The 7,646-nt window shown below is 40.2% G+C and overlaps 1 protein-coding gene across 2 annotated transcripts in view; it reads right to left on the minus strand.

The window, feature by feature from the left end:
- pot (papillote) overlaps positions 1-6,309 on the minus strand; it is a 359,995-nt gene extending 353,686 nt beyond the window's left edge. Inside the window, exon 1 of one of the 2 annotated variants that reach the window (XM_067143338.2) lies at positions 6,199-6,309. The gene's annotated coding sequence lies outside the window, so the exon portion shown is untranslated. The remainder of the gene's footprint in view (positions 1-6,198) is intronic. The other variant, XM_067143339.2, reaches the window with a different exon arrangement.
- Positions 6,310-7,646: the final 1,337 nt, after the last annotated feature.

Here is a 7,646-nt window from a genome sequence, read left to right on the forward strand (position 1 = left end):
CTTCATTGCATGCACAAACGACTATCACTTCCTTGATTATCAAAATTCTGATTTGTTCAGGAATGTAGATCATTTTAGAAAAATAAATAAAACAAATTTATCTCTAGACAATAATGTCTTTGCCCATGTACGCCAATCTCTTGTACACCGCCGATGTAGGCTCGGTAATCAAGTAGGCAGTAGAAGGTCGACAATTCCCCTTTTGAAATTTAATGCACGATACTTGTTGGGTTGTAGGAGATTTCTTGCCAAAATGTGAAAACACACCCTTCTCCATATCCGAAGCGTTGCCAAACTTTGGTGCCCCAAAGCGTCCAAACAATGTATTTCCGTGTATTGGTTTCCGGTTTAAAAATGATCGGTTTGCCGTCCCGCACAACATACTAAGCGTTGTCGGTGTTGTTTTGGATCACTCTGTATACAGCACTAACATACGGATGTTTGGGAGATGAGTACAAGTAACATTACGGAAGGTAGGGGTGAATGTCCGCAGTCCATTTACGAATGGTTTGTCCGGGGGAGGAGCGTGAGGTAGAGTGCGATGTTTGTGAGGTAGATAGTAGTTTTGTTTGCCCCTCGGCTTATACCACCCGCCGTACTATGCTTCAGGCAGTTTGCGTATACTGCACTGCAGCCGTGCACACCACTTCACGGCAGCTTCTGGACGTATTTTGCATGTGTAATGTAAAAGAATGAGTTTTAACTACAACTGTACACATCACTTCATTGCGGCTTCAGGTCACATGTATGCATTAGTTGTTTCACAACGTTCTACGTACAAGTAGTGAACGTTTTCACACTGGAAAATACTGTAACGTACGGTAGTAAAGGCGTAAGTTGATCATTAAACCGAGCTCGATAGCTGTAGTCGCTTAAGTGCGGCCAGTATCCGGCATTCGGGAGATAGTGGGTTCGAACCCCACTATTGGCAGCCCTGAAGATGGTTTCCGTGGTTTCCCATTTTCATACCAGGCAAATGCTAGGGCTGTACCTTAATTAAGGCCATGGCCGCTTCCTTTCCACTCCTAACCCTTTCCTGTCCCATAGTCGCCATAAGACCTATCTCCGTCGATGCAGCGTAAAGCAACTTGTAAAGGAAAAAAAGAAGATAATCATTAAGTACTACCTGACCTACAAACATGAAATTTTCTCCATTTTTTATTTTTTTGAAATAGGACAGTAATTAATTTAATATTGAACGTCCTACACATAACCAGTAGAAATATCATATCCCAAACACTCTGTACATGGGGTTTTGACGACGCTAGGAGGAGGAGGAAGAGTTGGAGCTTGGAAGGAGGCGTCCATGGTACAGACCCATCATTTTTCTGGTGTGTGAAAAAGGGAAACAGTTGAAAACTATCTTCAAGGAGCCGACGGTGGGATGTGAATTGCGACCGCCTTGGTTAGAAGCCTGTGATGAAGTCACTCGGCTAAATGATTACTGACCGAGTGAGTAGGCTGCAAGGTATGGACTGTATAGCTGTAAGTTAGCATTCGGGAGGCGATGCATCATCGATAGTCCTGGAGGTGAATTTACGTGTTTTCCGATATTTACACCAGCTGTACCTTAATTAAGGTTATGACCGTTTCCTTGCTAATCCAAGCCCTTTCCTATCACAATGTTGCCACAAACGTATCTAAACGGCGTGCAAAAAATAAACATGGGTAACACAGAAAATCTCACATGCTTTACACTGGTTTATGAAGTGTTTATGCTCATATAAATATGGGAGAAATGTTAAGTACATCCAAAAGAAAAGATCTTGTATAGATGATTCATCCAGAGAATTACGAAGGAACTCCGTCAGTTTTTCTTCGTACGCTCATTCCAAGTATACTGTCGTATTCATGGTTAGCATGCTTATTACACGGTGAAGTGACGGTTTCGTATTTCTGCCAAAGAATCACAATCACAACTACACTCATATTAATGACACACCTTTCTTACGGATTTTCCCATATGGCAGTCTTAATCTGATAGAAGAAAGTGAAAAGGTGAAAATAAAACTTCTTTAATTCTTCCGCCAATAGATCAGATCCGGATTTAAATCCGTCGACCAGCCGAGAGTGATATCATAAATCTCTTGTTACGAGGTAAAAACGCTACTTTTCACTACATGGCCAATTACAAAAGGATAAAAAACAAAACAAGAACAAACCAAACAAAACGAACAACAATCTTTAAATATGTCAAAAATGAAATGATCTGAAGATATGAATTACACTACTCACAGAAATCCTGACAACACAAACTTGAGCGATAAGCACGTAAATTATAATAGTAGGGTTTCTCATAATAATTTGACGAATGATTAGCCTAATCATAGAACGAGGAGACGGGTACGAGAGAAGACGCTGACACAAATGATGATCTGCATCTTTGAGATAGTCACAGTAAGAAACGATGCATTCAGTTCTTCTTCTGCCGCTTTATCCACATCCTTGTGGGGTTGCGGGTGCAAACTGGGTCGCACAAGCTGATTTGACCTGTTTTACGACCGGATGCCCTTCCTGACGCCAACCCTCTATGGAGGGATGTTTTCATTATTGCGTGTTTATTTGGTGGTTGGTAGTTTGGTTTATTCTGTGTGTTTGGAGAGGAACGTATTGGGACAAACACAAACACCTAATTGCACAGTTATTCACAGCTCGGTGATGTTTTCTTCTCTGCCGAAAGAGATGATTTCTCTAACAAGTTTGCTTACATTCGCCTGGACATGAAGACAACTGAGATTTGATACTGAGTTCTCGATCACATTCCACACAGAACTGAATCAGTCACTGAACCAGAGCCTGGATCAGTGATCACAATTTTAGAAAAATCACACGGAGAATAATTTCAACGAGATGAAATTTAAACAGAATATTTTCACGAGTAGTTTTTACTTCGTGAACGGTTGTCCGACTTTGACGCACGATTTTAAATTTTGGTTCACTATTTTTTTAAATATTCTGTATATCGTCAATGTCTTGAGAAAAAATGAAAATAAAACTTCTTTAATCCTTCCGCCAATAGATCAGATCCGGATTTAAATCCTTCGACGAGTGATATTCAAAGTCTCTTGTTACGAGGTAAAAACTCTACCTTTCACTACAGCGCCAGTCATAAAAGGATAAAAACAAAAAAAGAAAAACAAACCAAACCGAAAGAACAACAACAATCTTCAAATACAGTATGTTAAAAGTGAAGTGTTCTGGAGATATGAATTACACCACTCACAGAAATCGTGTCATCACAAACTTCAGTGATACGTACGTAAATTGAAATAACTTAGTAGGGTTTACTAAATGATCTGACGAATTATTAGAACAAGGAGACAGGTACGAAAGAAAAAAAAGACAGTTGCTATTCAGTACTACAATATCGTAGTGAATTATACAATAACAGAACCCTCATAATGTAGATAAATTATACAACAATCTTCGTTACCAAGTGGTTGAGACAAAATTATGTGACTGAGAAAGTGCACTGCTGGGTGATCAGGAGTCAGAATCCCACCTGTCGTTTTCACCGAGTGTTTTCACACTGTTGGATTTTTTAACTCTTAGTCTCCGAAGTAGCCATCCCACGATGTAAAACGAACTTATCACCTTGGATGCCACAAAGGGATGGGAAGTAAATGTTTCTGTTTTTAGAAATCTTGGCGCTGTAGACTTGCTAGTTAACATCACACAAACGCAGATGGGTTTTTAGACATGCTGAGATAGGAAAAGCCTACAACTTGGAAGATAGTGGCAGTGATCTTAACTCTGACATCACGAACAATCACTATCTTTAGGGTTACTGACAATTGGACTAAAACGCAACAGGAATACGACAGAGATAGCAGGGTTAGAGGTTCGAATCCTGGGAATATCATGCCAGTGTTTCTTGCTGTACTGACGTGAGATCTGATCGGACGCAGAACTCAGTGATTCAAGTTACACATCAGGTGACAAAAACGATAAATTAATGGACCTTTATCCCTCAAAGTTTTAAACACTATCACTTGTTAGATATCACAAGAAATCACTTCATATAGGCTAACTCTTTTTAAAACGCAGCATCGTCTTCTGACAGGAACAGAAATGAACCGAGAACTAAAATTCGCTCCAGCTACCTCGTAATGTACAGTTATTCACAGCTCAGTGATTTTATCCTCTCTGCAGAGTGAGATGACGATTATTGTATCAAGTTCGCTTAAATTCACTCGAAGGCGAAGATATCCGAGATTTGTATTCACTGTGGTCACTGATATCCAGCTCTCGATCACATTTCACACAGAACTGAATCAATATTTGTTTAGGACAGATTTTTCACTATTCAATATCATTGTTTCCATTCAGTATGATATATATTTGGATGATATTACAGTCCAAAGTTCGGATCATCCACCAGAACAGCCCAATTTGTTGTATAAATGTTTCTTCCAAAGATCGCTGAGTGACCTGTCACTAGTTAGTAAATAAAAACTATTGGATACTGCAGGGAAGAATGTTCTTTAGAAGTACAGTCCTCAAATCGAATTGAAACAAAAATTAAAATGTGTGTTGTTGATATAAACAGTGCAAAGGATGGCTGACGAAAACTAAGAAGGCATTGCTAATTAATGAGGTATTTAATACAAGCCGCTTATTTTCATGTTCAGAAACAGCACATCTATTGTCATAGTTCATTTAAGAAACTGCTTTCAAAAATATCGAAGGAAGTAAGGACTTTTAATACGAAATGATGTAGCAAAATATCGAAAATATATTCCGTTTAGAAATGTTTATTTTCTAGAAAATCAATTATTACTAAATAGCTTAATTAACATACAATATATCTATTACTTAATCCTTCTATTTCCATAAAGTGTGTTCTAATTCGTATGAGAGCACTTTACAACTCTGGGACCAAATCGTATCCTCAGCTTCCTTGAAAAAGTTGAATTTTCGTTATTGTTCCCCACACGACGTTCCTATACTCGTGCATGGAGTATGGGATTTGATGCATTTGGGGTCCGATTCTAACGCCATTGAAATAAATTTCAGGGTAGATAGATGTAGAGCACGAATAGCCTAATTGATACCTACCCTAATTTTTAGAAGCTGAACCGCCTCTGTGTCAAATTAAATAAAACAAATACTGATTATAAACGGTTGAATTCGGAAGTTTATATAGAGAAACCTAAGCAGATAACATGTGGTGAATTATCTGGATTGCGATTTTGTCCGGCTCCGTGGCTAAAAGGTTAGCGTGCTGGTCTTTGATTCAAGGGGCTCCGGTAAGTCAGTGATAATAATATTAACTAGAAGTCAGAAACATTTGCACACAGAGAAGCACGCGCAGTGATGATGACGCTTTCTCTTGCCTTTAAAACGAAATTTCGAGTGTCGGAAGGTTAAAAAAATCCATCCATAAAAGTCATCTTCGTATCAAGTTCTGTATGGAATGTAATCGGGAGTTCGGTACCAGTATCCTAGGTGAACTCAAATCTCAGATGACTTCACCTCCAGGCGAATGTAAACCGATCCCGTCATCCGCTTTATATGAAAAAGTGAACGCGAACGTTTGTCCCATTTTGATGCACAGTTTCAACTTCTGGTTCACCAATATTTGGAATTCTCGATGATTTTCAACGTCTCGATAAAAGATGAAAATAAAACTTCTTTGATTTTTCAGCCAAAGGATTATGCTGATCATACCGGGATTTAAAACTTCCTTCGAGCGGGGAGTGATACTCGAAGGTAACGAGGTAAAAAAAAAAAAAAACGCTACCTTTCACTACATGGCCAGTCATAAAAAGACAAAAATACAAAACAAAAACAAAACAAACAAAACGAATAACAATCTTTGAATATGTTTAAACTGAAATGATCTGAAGTTGTGAATTACACTGCTCATAGAAATCCTTACAGCACAAACTTGAGTAACACTTAAGTAAACTGAAATAGTTGGGTTTCTTTAAATGATCTGACGAATGATTGCTTGTGGCAATCATTTCAATTTCGAGGCAATTCATTTCTACTACTTGTCGTAATTCTGTCTCGTATATATATTTTAAATGGATCACGAAATTCAGACATCCAGTAATCTACGGTATCGCACATGCTCTGATCCGATCTGTCACTTGCGCCTAGAAACGGCGGGAATCGACTGTTCGTTACTATGGTAACGTCCGCGGCCATCATGGAATGGATACATGTGTCTAAGGAAAGAGTGCTAGTACTTACCAGTGAGAGGTAATCCAATCACTGTCAATGGCGGGCTCTAGGATGTAGCACTGTGTATGATCACTGTCAAAGAGAGTCCTCTCACACCAGCCTCACCACTCGAGTTCCTTTCTCTGACTACTCGCCTTGCAGTGCTGCTTGCGAGACAAGGTGAGCGGGCCGTGACGTCACACCAGGTGAACCAGACCGGCCAGCCAACACTCATCTCTGGTGCAACACGACCGACCAAGGATTCGCGTTCTGCAGAGTGCAAAATGCATCCTCGACAACAGTCATTGACCACAAATATCTCAGTAACGCAACTGCTCCAACTTACTACATTGGCTTTCGCTCCACCGAAATTTCCAGCTGGACACACCCATACTCCAATTTAACTCCAGATCCAGTGGTACTAACAATGCTTACTGTTTCTGAAGGCCCATATCTAGCGGCGAGGATAGGCACTGTGACGGCTGCAGAAGCCTGTTGCACTCCTCTGGGGCAATGATCAATGACGACAGATGAAATGACATAGGAGAGTGTCGCTGGAATGAAAGATGACAGGGAAAACCCGAGTACATGGAGAAAAATCTGTTACGCCTCCGCTTTGTCCAACATTAATCTCACATGGAGTGACCGGGATCTGAACCACGGAACACCAATTTTGCGAGATAATATACTTCAGATTTTCTGTAAAAGAATGTGGTGATTTCAACACTCTCTGCCAAAGGAAAGTAACCTGTTATGTTCTGTGCGAACCACTTATTGTTAGTTAGTTGCTAATCTATTAAGATCAACATCTATTAGATAATGTAACCTTTTAGGTATATGATGTTTGGAATGAGGTAAACTTCACAACTCGCGAATTTTGTTTCCTCCAATGCAAACCAGAATTGTTCTAAAAACAAGAACAAAAAGACAATCACGTGTAGTACAATGAAAGATCCTCAGCCTGTTTCCAACCATTCAACCGGGCCAGGAATGGAATGAATGAAGCCTCCATCTAGCGGCGAGGGTAGGAATTGTGCTGGCTGCTGAAGCCTGTCGCACTCCTCTGGGGCAATGATTAATGGCTGCAGATGAAATGAAATGATATTGGAGAGTGTCCCTGGAATGAAAGATGGCAGGGGAAATCGGAGTACCCGGAGACAAACCTGACCGGCCTCCACTTTGTCCAGCATATCTCACATGGAATGACCGGGATTTGAACCACGGAACCAAGCGGCGAGAGGCCGGTGCGCTGCCGCCTGAGCCACGGAGGCTCATGTAGTACAATATTGTACAATAATGTACTCCACAAGGTTTTTATTTGAATATACCCATCCTCAAATTTTCTACCAGATCCGTTGATACTACGAGTAATACGACATACCTTCATCCGCTATCAGAGCACCAGTCCTCGACAGCATATCCTTCAGATTCTCTGTAATGGAACACGGTGAGTCAAAGCCTTTTCTACGAAACTAGGA

Source organism: Anabrus simplex, chromosome 3 (assembly GCF_040414725.1).
Source record: "Anabrus simplex isolate iqAnaSimp1 chromosome 3, ASM4041472v1, whole genome shotgun sequence".
Taxonomy (NCBI): Eukaryota; Metazoa; Arthropoda; class Insecta; order Orthoptera; family Tettigoniidae; genus Anabrus; species Anabrus simplex.